Genomic DNA, 12,634 nt, shown 5'->3' on the forward strand with positions numbered 1-12,634 from the left:
TGACTAAGTCTGATTAACACTTCAATCTAAACTTTTAGACTCGAAATAAAGTATAGGTATCCTCTCCCTTACTATAACAAAACAACTTTTCAACCTCTGCATCTTTCCAAGTCAAAACTTTGTTTCCTATAAATAGCATTGCTAACTCACAACACCTATCATAATGATTATGCTCCCACTAGCACAATAATTATGTCCTTACTAGCATAACACTTATGCTCCCCTTGGGTTTGATATGTACCTAGAAATCAGTTGGACTTCTAGAAATCAATACTTATTGACTTTCTTAACAAAGTTCAGATTTCTAATACAAGATGCTTCGATAAGACTTTATCTAGGCTTCTCAAACTCATACACCTTTCCTTAGATAGGTCATATGCATGTCTAAACTATTTCAGAACTTACAACAGTAAGTCCTGAATGTTCAGACTATTTTCCATTTCTCACAATTTGAACTATGAAGAGGGATGCCGTAATCATAATCGAATTTGAGAATGCAATTAACACAACTGATATTTCTTTAAATCTACTTAGTGAAGGTGTTTCCTCATGATCCTTTTATGAAGTGGAGAGAAACCTTTGCCACTTAGATTTTATGGTGCATGTGCTCCTATCCATGTGACTTTGTCATAACCATAATCACAAGACAAGGTTTGTGACAAATCCGAACTCATATGGAAGAGGTATGAATGGCTTAAGGACCAAGTTTTAGGTCCCAAGGAGTTAGGGTTTGAGCTAAACCCATTAAGAAGAGGTATTAACGGGTAAAGTTGGAAACTTTACCCTTAAAATGACATTTTCGGGGTTTATGTGAAGTATGAAGCTTGGAGCTAAGGTGTAGGGGCTTAATTCATTAAGATAGCCAAACAGACAGAGGAACTCGACGAGTTCCTGGGAGAACACGACGAGTCAGTTTTGTTTGTCCCGATTCTATGAAGGGCAGGACTTGGTGAGTCTGTAGAAGGACTCGACGAGTTGACTCGTCATGTCTTGTCAGTGAGTAGCGTGGGAACTCTGCGGGTCAAGGGAGTGACTCCACGAGTTGGGTCAACTCAGGTTGACTTTCACTTTGACCAAGCGTTGACTTTGACCAAGGGTAAAATGGTCATTTACCCTAAGAAGGATTATCAGTTTCTGACTAAGTATTATGTTGGTAATGATAGCTTGAGGAGTCGAGAGATCAGCAGTTCAGGGATCTGCTAGCTAGCAGCGAGAGGTCTATTCGTGGGATTTTGCAGTCAGCTTGTGAGGTGAGTTTTCTCCAGTAGGAACGGGTCGAAGGCACCAATACTAGCCCGTTTATGTATGTTAGTGTATACTGGATTTTGATTCAATGACGAGGTTAGCCCGATGTAGTTTATATGTTTTCGTATTTCGGTCCGATGTCGGGCGAGGCCCGAGGAAGGTTTATATGTATGTTTCCGAGCTACGGTTCGATGTCGGGTGGTACCCGAGGAAGGAATGCATTTTTAGTTATACTTGTTGTCTTTGTGATACTTGTATGTGCATGATAGGGAGGTGAGTGTTGGCGGGGACCCATATCTTATCACTAGCTGAGTGTGGACGGGATTCCATATCTCATTATTAGTAGAGTAGGGGCGGGGCCCAAGATAGGCGGGGCCTTGAGACTAGCAGTTATAGGGTTGTGTTTGACTGTTATGTACTAGCATGATTATGCTTATATGTTTGTATGTATATAACGGGCGGGGCCCAGAAACAGGCAAGACCTGGTAGAGACAGATCTGTATACCGAGCAGAGTTCGATGCCAAGCGAGGCCTAATGCCAAATGGGGCCTGATGTTGGATTCGTCCGATGTCGGGCGGGGCCCAATGTACATGGTTATGTGATTATGTGTATGGTATGTGGTAGTTTGGGGAGACTCACTAAGCTTCGTGCTTACAGTTTTCAGTTTTGGTTTCAGGTACTTCCAGTAGCAAGGAGAAAAGTTCGAGATAACTGTAGTACACACACCATTGTGTTAGTCTGGGATGTTTTTACTCTGATATGTGTTGACAGTTGTTTATGATGTTTTGAAGATATATGAATTATGCTTTTCTATAATGAACTTGCTCAACTATTAAACAATTAATATTCAGTCTCTATACTTTTAAATAAATTCTAATTAATTCCAAATTAATTTCAAATTAATTCTAACTAGTATCTAATAAATTTATTAACCTGTAATAAATTAATAAAATACTTATCTTTCTCTTAAATGGTTTTTCTAACTATTTTACCACTTGAAGGTAACTTAAAAAAAATTTACTATTATTCCCGAAATTATACCAATTAGTTATAACATTAAACATTTATTTCAAAATATATGTGACCAAACTTTATCAATGTGTCGGATTTTATGATCTTACACGTGTAAAAGTACTTGGATGAAGCTCTTATGTCACAAAACTAAAAGTATTCACAAACTTTTCAAATTTTATTAATTAGAACACAAATGATTAAATACAAAATAAAATAAAAGAAAAAACAAATTGAAAAGCATGTCTTACTCAACGTAGTGGACAGTGACAGCCAATAATTTGAGAAAGAATATGATAGCAACGGTGCTTTTTTCTACTTATAGCAATTAAATAATTTTGTTTTATCACCAAAAATGTATGGCTAAGCGCAACAGATGTCATAATATTATCTGAATAAAAATAATAATATAATCATTTAAATAATTGAGAATTGTCTAGAATGCTTTTCGAATCAAAACGTATGGCTGAGACGACTCAGACGAGCCAGCAGTGCAGCATGATGTGGCGGGAAGATGTCGACGATGCCACCTTGGTAAAGGTTGCTACTACAGAGGAAACAGGTAGCGTCAACTACCCCACCACCTTAACCTCATTTATTATTTCTCAAACGACATCATGCATATAATATTATAATACTATTAGGTTTTCCAACTATAATTTTATTTTTTTAAATAGGGAATTCTCACTTTTTTGTAGTTTATCATTACTTATATACTATCACTTTTATATAGTATTATCTTTATTTTTGTTAATATTAACTAACAAAAATCCATTTTTATTGTTTCTCAAATCGACATCATGCCTTACGTATATTATATGGTTGATATTCAACCTCGACCAACGGTTGAAGTCTCACTCTCTTAGTGTTCCTCTTATTTTGTTTCTTTAAATCCTTTGCGCCAATCACCAGTAATCACTCAAACCCCAGTGAGTTTTCTTCAGAGATTTTTCTTCGGTTTTGTAATGAACAAGACAACAATTCAAGGGATCAAGGTATATTTGACTTTTCACTTGGTTTCTTTCTCATTTATATGGTTGGCTGTTTACTGGTTGAATGATTGGTTAGTTTTTTATTTAAGTAATTAGTGTTATAGCAGTTATTTCAGCTCTATACATTATTTTTTGTTAATAAAAAAATGATAGATTGAATGTTTGTTTTCTCAAAATGATCATCCCCTTCGCTACAAGTAGGTTGTTTTTTAATTTCTTAAAAACATATAGTCTTCACTTATTAGGATACTTTATATTAACTGTTTCGGGAACTCTACAAATTAATCACGGAATAGGATAAAAGTTATATTTTTTTTTTTATATAGTCAGAGTACTCATATTTAGATTTTGGAGAAGCAAATGTGAACACTAATTATGGAGATAATATGTGAAATTATTTAATGATAATTGCTTTCAAAGTATACATTCAAACATTTCATTATTTATTTTTATTCTTTTCTCTTTTCTAGATGTGCTTGTGCTCCATGTCTGGTAATGGTGACTTTCTGTTTCTATGGAGAGACACACTTTGAGGTGACACATAAGCTATATGGGATGTAGAAGTAATTCAAGATTGCACTATAAATAAAATGAAATATAGTTTCTTTAATGGGTATATGTTTGATCTGTCATTATATATAAGATGTTGTTTAGTGACACTTTTTATATGACACTAAAAATTTAATGTATGTAATGACACTTAATATTTTTTTGTCACTAATGTTGATAGTTAATATTGGTGACATAATGATTTAATATGCCATTAAGAATTTTATTTAATAAAAAATATTACATAAATAATTCTTAAAGTAATTATGAAAATTCAGTTATAATATTAAATTTTCATTTTTTATTTCTCTTCTAATTTTCGTCAAATAATTTATTTCTCTTCAATTGTGTTCGACTCTTGGGTTCTCTTCCTCTAATATACCATGTTTTACTTTTAACCTAAGTAACGTGATATGATTGAAACCCCACTCCCACAAACGCCGATATGAACGCATTATCATCGCCCTCTCTTCGTCGACATCGGGACATAACTCCGCCGTTGCTTCCGTCGTGCCGCTGCTGACGCCGTCATCACCACCACCGCCGCTGCATCTCCAACTCACGTCTACATCTCTTCTTCTACAGGTACTCTATGTCTCGATTAGCTGTAATATTTTTGTTCCAACATTTATCGAGTTAGTTTTCCATCTATATATCTCACAATTTTTGTTCCTACTCTTCCTATATTTAATTAATTATGCTAGTCGAATAACGATCGAGCATAATTGAATATTGTTATGTTATTGGATGTGAAATTATAGAATTCCTTCATACAGAATCGAAGTCAAAATCAGTTCAAGAGATGAGGAGCATAGACCTATGAGTACAGTTAAACTTAAAAGGCTTTGTAGCTTGATTTACAGCCCTTTATTATCTCACGTAGCCCTTCTGGTTTAGAAGTATTATCTTTCCCAATAAATCCAAAATCGATGGGTAAATCTTCAGTGGCTAATAAAGAGGAAAGAAAATAACAAACACTCATATAAGGTTATAGACTTATAATATGTAGGCTTTTATGATTTAAGATTTTCTTGTTTGCTAGATATCTGGAGCTGTTGTAGAGATATCTTATACCAAATCATCATGATCAGTACTTCAACTGAAAACATGATTTAGGCTTTCATAATGGTCAACTGATTTATGACAACCAAGGTGAATTTGGCTTAAATTCATGTGATATGACCTTTCCTTAGTGCATTTACTTTTATTTTTAATCATGAAACATATCTCCTTCATGTATGTCATTATAAAAAGAAAATGCTTTAGTTCATCAACAGTATGATGGAGTTCAATTATTTCAAGTTGAGATTGTTTTATAATGCTCTCAAGAGCACCAGCCTATGTATATATAAAAGATAACCATTTTAGTTAAAATAAGATTTTGTGAAAGTGTTTTTTGTGTGAAGAAAGATCAGATTACATTCTTCTTGACAAAACACTCTTTAGTAACAAGGACCCAATATGCTCTTTCTCCCTTGCTAAGTGAGTAACTTTTTTGCTTAGACTTTTCACTTCTTGGGTTCTTTCCACTACCAATTTTATTTTATTGTTATTTTTTTCCCAAAAGTGTTGAACTTAATTCACTTATTGACTCCATTCCAACTAAAGAGGCCAGTATACTCTCCTCTATGTCATTTTCATGTGGAAGAAATTAACAAGGAATCTGATAATTAAAGAGGCTTGTATATTCTTTTCTATGTTTATTGACTTTGTAATTTGTTTTAGAAACTAGATGAGACAGTTGTGGAGAGAGTATTCTTGAAGTCTCTTGATAACTACATCTAGTGGTGCACTTACCTAAACGACACACTTATATGGAGCTAGTATGACATTTCTACCCCTATGATATTTTTAGGGTTAGCTAGAGCTCAGATCCCTTAGTTTTTCTTTTGCTTTTGCAGTTTAAATATTAATAGAGAAAAGAATATACTTTTCATCTCTTTGAACTTTTTTGGTATGGGGTGAAGCTGCCAATGCTATATTCCTTCCGGAATGTTTATGCTACATATTTCATAGTGTAAGGAGGTATTTTATTTGATATGTAGGTGTATAAAACCATTATTATGTTCTATAAGTTTTACTTAAAGTTTAATAAATAGATGGGAGGCGAATTGTGTGGATTATAAAGCGAGCAGCTTGCAAAGCCAACCACTAGTTGTATTACTAAAAATGGTGTAATTACATTTCTTGAACAAGTCATATGCTTTCTTTATAATGTATTTGTTGTAGTATGTTGTGTATTTACAATTTTGCCATTATCACCATTTCAAGAGTTTTGTTTTGTATGTGGAAAGGTTTTTTTTTTATTTTTTTTTACAGGAAGCTGATAACAATGAAAATGGGAAAGCTCCTGATTCTGCATGAAGAGATTGTGATGATTTCAATAAGTACTTACGGTAAGCTTTGTTATAGGAAATAGAAACATACTTTCATATTTTTTAATACTTATGATGCACTTACATTTTCTTTACCAAAATAGAAACACACTTTACTTTGTTTATTACCAATTTGCCCTTCTAAATAACTTTTTTTTAATGATGCTTTATTTCTTTATCTTGTTTCGCACCATCTATGTTCTTTGAGGTCCGAAAGTTGCCTTAAACTTGGTTGGCCATTTGACACAAATTCATTTTTCCTCTTGAAACCATCACATAAATCAAACATATTCATCTTATGATCTTTTCTTGAGAAGTCAAAATATTGATTTCTTTGACCACCTTTGACTCTTGTAATAGAATATATTGAACGCAAGAATCACCAAATGTCGTGGGAAAACCTCTTTTGTTGAGTAACAAATGTTCTACCATATTTAACATAGCGTTGACCGCTTGTGGATACTCCTTTTCATGATGTTTCAGGTTTGATTTTTTCCCTCAATTTCTTGTACTTTGTACATTTTGCCAATACAATGTGTTAATTCCAAATTGAGAAATTGCTTTATGAACAGTCCCGCTACAAAAAAACAATAAATTTATTTGGAAAAAAGTCATATTTTGCAATCATATTGCACACTTGATCATATTTTGTGAAAATATTGATGTTATCGCAAAATAAAAAGATATGTGGTCAATTTTCAATTGACACGTTGGGAAATATGTGGTTGTATTGTTAAAAGCCAAAAGGCCGGTCAATATATTAAAATGTGACCACTAATTTTGTTCTTATTATGATATGTTACTTATAGCATTGAAAACAGTGGTGAACATCTAGCAACATTTCATTGCCCTCAGTAACATATATATGATGAAGTGTCATTCATCAAAATCCAAATTCCAAATAGCTTATAGTTTCGATTGAAGTACTAAGGTGACGTATCAGTTATCCCTTTGTTTTAAACATCATGTTGAGCATGAGATGTTGATCACATTCTCAGTTGATGTTTAACTTTAGTTGGGTGCCTTAGATGTCCTACTCTTAACGCATAAGAGAAACAAATTTCTTTTTGACTACATATGCCTCTTATGCAGATCATATTGTAGCTAATGATGAGCTTATGACATGACTGCCTAGTTAAAGAGAAGGTAAGAACCATATTAAAGCACAATACTCCTCACATTTGAGCCCCTAATATACATCTCAGTTTTAAGGATACAAACATAATATTTTATTCTGGAGTCACTCATGATGACAATCCACAAAGTGATCTTGAAATTGGTCAAGTCCAATACTTGTCTCTTAACAAGTATCTATGAACTTGGTTGCAACCCTTTGCTAATTTCAACCTATGAAATTTAACCAATTCAATTTATATTAGTCTTCCTTTATAATTGTTATTATGATTGACTACGGCCCTTTTAAAATAACTAGATTTATTCAAGGATTAAATATGCTAACATAGAGCACAACAAACACTAATGAAAGTATCATATCACTATATATCAAATTCATTACATAATTGTTGCTTGCAATGTTCTAACATCAAAATAGTAAATCTAAATCAAGTCCATTCACTAAATCAACTCTACCGTGAGTTCGTGATGCTCATGCTTTGCCGATGGTAATGGCTTTAGGAATGGGTCTGTAACATTTTGATCTGTAGAACTTCGCGAATACAAACATATCCATCTTCAACTATATTTTGAATGCAGTTGAATCTTTATTGGATTTGTGCCAATTTCTCTTATGTGATTTGGGTTCCTTAGCTAACACAATGACACCCTCATTATCACAAAATCTCTAGGGGGTCCTGAAATAAAAGGACAAACCCTAGATCTTCATTAAATTTCTTCATACATACTACTTCTAAATAATCGATGTATTCCGACTATGTAGTAGATTGAACAACACTTTACTTGGAGCTCTTCCAAGAAACCACGCCTCTATTAATAGTGAATACAAATCCAAATTACGATTTAGAATCATCTATGCCTATTTGGCAGATAACATCAGTGTAACACTTTGTAAGTGCTTCAAAATGTTCTTTACAACAATTCAATGACGTCTCCTGGATTTTGTTGGTATCTATTTGTCATGATCAAAGCATACGATACATATAGTCTTGTGTATAACATGACATAAATGATGGATCTAGCTGTAGAATCATATGGATTACCATCTCTAGCTTAACTTTGTCACATTGATCAATCTCTATAGATCTTTATACCGTGAATATAAGTGGCTTCACCCAAATCTTTCATTGAGAAACATTTCTCAAGCGAAGCCTTAACTCCTCTTAAAGAAGGTAGGAATGTGACACTGCTCCCACTGGTTTTTTTGTAAACACATGACTCATCTTCATTTTGAATAAAACCAATCTTTGATTTTCTCATCAAAGTGATGATTCCAACTTTGAGATGCTTGATTTAATGCATAAACGGATATTTTAAGTTTACACACTTTATCAAGATACTTTGGGCCGACAAAACCTTCACGTTTAGACATATAGACATCTTGAGATAAATATCCATTAAGAAAAGTCGTTTTGATGTCCATTTTCCATATATGATAGTCATAATAGACGGTTATGGAAAATAGTATCCTTATAGACTTGATCATAGCCACAGGAGAGAAGGTTTGCTCATAGCCGACACCGTGAGTTTGAGTGTAACTTTTTTCCAACTTTGAGATGCTTGGTTTTCTTTTTGAAAACCCACTTACTCTGTATAGTCTTACTGCAGGGATGTGGATCTACCAAGTCGCATACTTGATTCTCATGCATGGATTGAATCTCAATGTTCATGGCTTTAAACCGTTTGTCAGATTCAGAATCTAACATGGCACTCTGGTAATTTGATAGGTTCATCGAAATCCACAAGAAAACACTCATCAATGAGAAATCCATATCTCTTTGGTTCTTGATGAACTATACCATATATGCGAACACTTTTTGTTTCATTGAGTTCATGATCAATAATTTGTTTAGGTTCAACAACTTCTTGTTGTGTACTAGTTTCAACCTCTGGTGTATTAGGCTGTCGTTCTTCTTCAAGTTCTACATGTCTTCCAATCGCTCTATGTATTAGAAACTTGATTTGTAAGAATAAAATCTTTATAGCAATAAACACTTTATTTTCAGTGAGAATGTAGAAGTAATATCCCATACAATTTTTGGGATATCCTACAAAAAAACACTTAGTAAATATGGGATCTAATTTGTTAGAAGTTTCTTGTCTTACATAAGCTTCATAACCTCATACATTTAAGTAAGAAAAAGATGACACTGATTATTCAGGTTATGAATAACCATATAAACACTTTATTTTTCTATTCATAATGTCTATAGACGTATACAATATTCAGGTTATGAATGACCATATATATCATGTAAAAATTTTCAGTAATGACCATACCCGGTGACGACCATATTTTTTTAAATAAAAAACTTGTCAATTGGTTACATTACTTAGATATTCAAACCCTAAATACAAATCATGTATTTGTAATTTTTGCCTTTGGGGTATTTTTTAGAGAAAAACAAAATCAAAGTTCGTAAGTTATTAATATCGTCTTAAATAGACTCCACAAATGGAATGATAAATTAATCTCTTTTTTTATTATTATTATTTATGGTTTTCAACAAAGCATGGATTATTATTCTTTATATACTTTGTTATAAAATCAGTCTTTTACTACTTTGCTTGAGAAGATATAATCTTGACTGCTAATTCTTTGGTAGAAATAAAAAAAGTTATATATTATCTAAATACAAAAGGTTTTATTTAGGAATTTGAGTGTGTTAGAGTTTTTTCTTAGTAATAATATTAATTAATATTCCTAGAATTGTATGTTAATGCACCTTTAGACTTACATCGAGTAAATCGTTGAATTTTAAGTTGGTTGCTCATGTGGATGCTGATAGGAGAAAAAAATATTATTACTATAAAATTTGTTCTTTTGCTAAAAACATCTTTAATTTCTTGGAAAGTACAAAACAACAAACAGTTTCTAAATCTTCAACCAAATCTATAGAGCCTTGGCTTTTGTTACTTGTGAAGTTATGTTGTTTATTTAATTAAAAAAATTGAATATAAAGTGTCATTCCGAATTTAAATATCATGTTGTGACAATTCTCTCGTTCGATTATAACTTAACCATGTTTTCATGAAAAAATATAACACAATAAAATGGCTATGTATTTTGTTTGAAAAAGGTTTTAGATTGAATAATAAAATTAGTCAAAACATCTTCTCAAGAATATGTGACACATATTTTCACGAAATCTTTAAATGAAGTTCAACATACTTCTTAGTGTAAAAAACTATTATAATCAAATATTTTCAAAGTTAAGATTGAAGGAGGTATTAAAAGATATTGATATGTCACCATCTTAAGTTATGAAAATAATAGAATTCAATTTTATTTTATGCAAGGGTCTAATATGAAAAGTTGCTAGAAGTTGAGGATTGGATAACTAGAAGAACTTAGGGACTATAACAGACAGAAGATATAACTAATGTGTTGAGGATATAATTGAAAGTAAGTGCAAGAACTGAAGGAAAACCACTCGGAGTATTTATCGAAGACATAGAGACGAAAGCGGGTTCATTGATTCGGTTCTTCATCTCTCTTCGTCTGTCACACACTCATCCTCTCGACACGCAATATAAATTAGGGTTCATAAGCTAGGGTTTCATCTCAATTCAATAGACCTGTTAATCTTTCAATTAGTTTAGTTCTTTGAGTTGGTGTATCTTTAAAGATGTTACTAGATTTGTTGTTTGTACAATTTTGAAGAATCAAAATGTTTTTTTATTTATATTTTTTTTGAAGAGTTTCACATAAACTGATTTTGTAAAACTTAACACAATTATTAACATATTTGAAACTGGTTTTACTTTTCCTAGAAGTATAAAACGGTTATGGAAGAAGTATTTTATTTCGTATCTAATTAATTCGAATTGATGTATTTTACAATGCAAGTGTTGCATATTACGTATCTATTGGCCTATGACTTAGGGGTGAGCAAAAACCGCACCGCAACTAAAATTAACCGCATAAATTGTAACCGCAATAAAAACCGATTATGAGGTTTTCTATTTTTCAAAAACCACAAGTTTGTGGTGCGGTGCGGTTATTAGTTTCCAAAAACCGCAAAAAAACCGCACCGCACCGCATATATTATATTCAATTTTTTTTATCAATTATTAGTTTATTAAATAATAAAAATAAGAGAAGTTTCATTAATGAAAGACGGATAAAATACTAGAAGAAAAAGTGTTGGTTTTTTCTTATGTTTAACTTTAAAAAATGATGAAATTAGACAATTTTAAAATATTTATTGTTAATTACTATTGATTTGATGTTTTTAAGATATTAGTTGTTTGTGGTTCAAGTTAAATAGTTAATTGTCTTATACCTTATGGGTTTTTTTTATTTTATTTTATTTTATTTATTTATTTTTTTTATTTTTTTATTATTACAAATAATATGTTTGAACTCTTAAAACTATTTGAGCTCTAGACATCTCTCGATTTCGAAATGTATCGAAGCTCCGGGAAAATCCATGCGGTTAATAACCGCAACACAGAAAAAACAAAACCGCACCGCAAAAATAACCGCATTATGCGGTTTTGAAAATGGATTAACCGCATTTGCGGTTAGTGGTGAGGTTTTGGCTAATAACCGCACCGAACCGCACCGCGCTCACCCCTAGGCCCTATGTACAAAAAAGATTAAGCGATAAATGAAAAAAAGAGAATGGACCTATACACGGTCATTGTAAACAGATTTTTGGTCGGGTGCAAGTGGAAATAAAAATGACCCTTAAAAGAGAGATTCTTTTTTTTTAAAAGAAAAATTAAAATCATTAATAATATTACCAAATACACAAATATAGTCAAACTATTTATAAAAATTAAAATCATTAATAATATTACCAAATACACAAATATAGTCAAACTATTTATAAAAATTCATTAACTTAAAGAAAAATACTTTATATATATTTTTAGAAAAATACTTTATATATACTTTTAGATACAAAGTTATTAATAATAATATTAAGATCAATATTGTCTAATATAGCTTTATATAAACATATAGTAGTCAAACTCTTTAATTTCTTCTAGCTAGCATCGATGAGTCTATGTAATTTTTTAATATCTTAACTTTGAACTTTTTTTATTTACTTATCATGCTATAATGAAAATAAAAATTAATAAGATTCTATATGCAATTAGATTTTAACCATTAAAACGTGGAAGTTTATATGACCTAAAGAACTTAATCTATTTTATCATTACTTGATTGCTTCATAATTTATTGGTTATAATTTGTTAATTTGATATCATCTAGTTTTTTTTCACAACTCATCTTCTCTACGAACAACGATAATTATATTTATGATGTTGTTTCTTCCCGACTTTAGTAATGTATCAAATTTGGGCATTTGAATTTC

General features: G+C 31.7%; 1 long non-coding RNA gene across 6 annotated transcripts; it reads left to right on the plus strand.

Moving 5' to 3' along the window:
* The first annotated feature begins 3,002 nt into the window (after positions 1-3,002).
* Positions 3,003-10,993, plus strand: LOC111901695 (uncharacterized). 6 transcript variants are annotated; one of them, XR_006186756.1, is made up of 4 exons: positions 3,003-3,252; positions 3,720-6,194; positions 6,534-7,319; positions 10,608-10,993. It is a non-coding gene; the product is annotated as an uncharacterized LOC111901695 (long non-coding RNA). The 6 variants fall into 6 exon arrangements; XR_006186755.2 differs by lacking the exon at positions 10,608-10,993 and adding an exon at positions 8,916-9,319; XR_006186757.2 differs by lacking the exon at positions 10,608-10,993 and having other exon boundaries at positions 6,534-6,656; positions 6,983-9,319.
* Positions 10,994-12,634: the final 1,641 nt, after the last annotated feature.

The sequence above is a fragment of the Lactuca sativa genome, chromosome 9, assembly GCF_002870075.4.
Source record: "Lactuca sativa cultivar Salinas chromosome 9, Lsat_Salinas_v11, whole genome shotgun sequence".
Lineage (NCBI taxonomy): Eukaryota > Viridiplantae > Streptophyta > Magnoliopsida > Asterales > Asteraceae > Lactuca > Lactuca sativa.